Below are 2,864 nucleotides of genomic sequence, written 5' to 3' on the forward strand. Positions count from 1 at the left end.
TTATGTTTATGTATCATTCCTACTACACAAACCACAGGCGTTATACATCGTAGGGTTAGGAAACATGGCAACAGTGTAGGGAGGGGGTGACTCCACCCAAACCCTATGTTTAGATTTGTCAGACTTTAGTCCGTTACATCTCACATCTTGCCACAAAACGTCAGCCAGACCTAGTAAATACCCCAGTATGGAAAGGGCAAACAGTGTGCGTCCGACAACTAGGAAGATGAGAGAAAACATGATATACATTTATTCATGAGTAAAGAATCCCGAATACTGTAGACAGTGCAAACATTCGGTGTAAGCAGAACCATGGACAGGTGGATTAGGAGATTTTGGTGGAAGGCACAACGGAGAGCAGTCATCGTTCAGGTCGCCCTCGTGTTACCAACACTACAGGACAAGGAAATAATCACAACGATGGAAGGTAGCACCTGTAAGCAAAGCTTATTCCGTAAGAGACGAATTGAACCCAGAATGCAGCGCACGAATAGTTGTGTGTAGATTTCGGTCTTCTGGGTTATGGATTCGAACTCCAGCCTGTCGATGCATTTCGTCATTCATAACAAAACATTCGATTATCATTATAGAGTAACTCTATGCTCATATGTAATAGGGTTGTTTGATGGCAGATAATGACAATCATAGCTTATAATTACCAACTTAAGCTAAGTAGAAGTTAATAAAGAAGCAGAACCAAAATCCGGACTTGTCTTCAGCTAATTGAACTGCAGTGTTGCTAGCATGGTATTAACCCTCCTCATGTAGAGGTCGGTCCGTGGTACATAGCAGGTAGACGTGGGTCTCTCAGATCCACAAATATAAAAAATTGGGAAAAATGTTTATGTTTCGTTTATTCCAATACTGAAAACAGAGTAACATATTTAATGTTTTCGCAACACAAACATGTAAACAAATGAACTGTTCTTTTTTTTTTCATAAATTTTTGAAAAAAAAAACTAGAAAAAACAGTAAATAAATTTTGACCATCTATAGAAAATAAAAAAATCTGAATGGTTGCTTGAGTGGCCCCATAGCATGGTATGAGATGGTGCTTCATTGTATGAAGAGGGGATGCCAGACTCTGCAATTTTATCTGCAATCAGGGAGAACAAAAACCCCACACACCTCAGGTAGACATGGGTGTCACAGACCCGTAACATATAAAACCACCCTTATACTGGGGAAACGGTGAGAGAGCTTGAAGTAACTCCCTCACTCCTTGCATGGAGACACAAAGTTAGGAAGATACTGAGAACAGGGCTCCCGAGCATATAAAAGTTAGTGAACTAGGCAATGGGACGGGGGGGGGGGTCTCACAGACCCATGTCTACCTGAGCAGGGTTAAGAAAGAGAACAGGTGGGAACCATTCACATATAATTATACAGTGTATGTATGAAGTAAAATTAGCAGTCAGAAAAACATTATCTACCTACCTATCTATCTACCAATCAATCAATCAATATATATATATATATATATATATATATATATATATATATATATATATATATATATATATATATATATATATATATATATATATATATATATATATATATATATATATATATATATATATATGAAAGAGAGAGAGAGACTGCTGAGATTTCAAGCTGACAAAAAGATGCTCGAATCCACAGGCTCGTCACCTGCAGCAAACGGCAACTCATATCAGTGCTACCAACCTTTCGTATGATACAAAGAAGAACGCACCAAAACTTGAGCCTTACAGCAAAAGTTTTCACTAAATTGAAGGATACTACTTTTGTCTTTAACTCTACAGGATTAATATTCCTAAGGGTCGACAAATGCAGGTTATGATATGACAACTGGAAAGTCAAGCAGATCCATTATTAAACATGCATAAATACGTACTATAACAAAACCAATGTAAGTACCTTAGGATACTATATCTTTTATTTATTATGTGTAATTCTTCATACTACAATAGCAAGGCACAGTAAGGCAACATACATGCCGATCAACATGCACAGAGAACTACTTAGGTCAGTCTGTGTTCTCACAATACCCTACAGAGCCTTGGGATAGAGGGACTTATCACCGCACATGTTAGAGATTTACTTCTCCATTTGCCAGATGCAAATCTGCCCCATTCATTGGTAAACTTAGCAAAATCCTTTGTTTGCTGTCACCCTTCAGGAGTTATAAGAAATCGACTGATACATGCTGGCTGCAAGCGGGAGCAGACTGTAACACCAGTCGAACAGGGGAGTAGCCTAGAGGTAGATGGAGAGCTGCAGCTCCCGTTCTACCAGCCCTCAGGACTGACTTTTGACCATCCCTGAACTTTTTTCAGTATTTCAGTAACAAAGAGAGTAGGCCAGCACACTCTCCTATACATTTACCTCTAACTTTCGACAAAAAAACATGTTCGTTACACACCACACTTAATGTTTCAGTATTTAAAGAAAAAAATAGTGTTACAACACCCAAACTTAGAGTCGGGGGAGGGGAACAGTAAATGCCCTCACAATCCGCGCATCACATGGTGACAACCAGCGAGATCTATTGGATCATTGTCTGACACTCCCTCTATTAATTCTGCAGCTTTCTTGGACATTCCTTTAATTTTCTGTCTGTTGAATACCACCTCTCTTCCTTTAAACCTCACTTTCTCTTCTTTACTGAGACCCAGCTGTCTGAGGCAGCTGACAACAAACCATTCCTCATTTCTTCGTACTTTCTCTATGCTCCTTTCAAAGCCAAAGGTGGTTGTTGTGTATATTGTTACATAGCCTATGATTTCATCATCCTTTGTGTAATTCTAACGTACAGTATGCTGCATGTTTGATCACGAGCTTGTTCTAACACACTCCCCCCGTCCTCCCTTATAGTAGAG

This window comes from Coenobita brevimanus, chromosome 2 (assembly GCF_032717465.1).
Source record: "Coenobita brevimanus isolate Jiangsu-jjx chromosome 2, ASM3271746v2, whole genome shotgun sequence".
Classification (NCBI taxonomy): domain Eukaryota; kingdom Metazoa; phylum Arthropoda; class Malacostraca; order Decapoda; family Coenobitidae; genus Coenobita; species Coenobita brevimanus.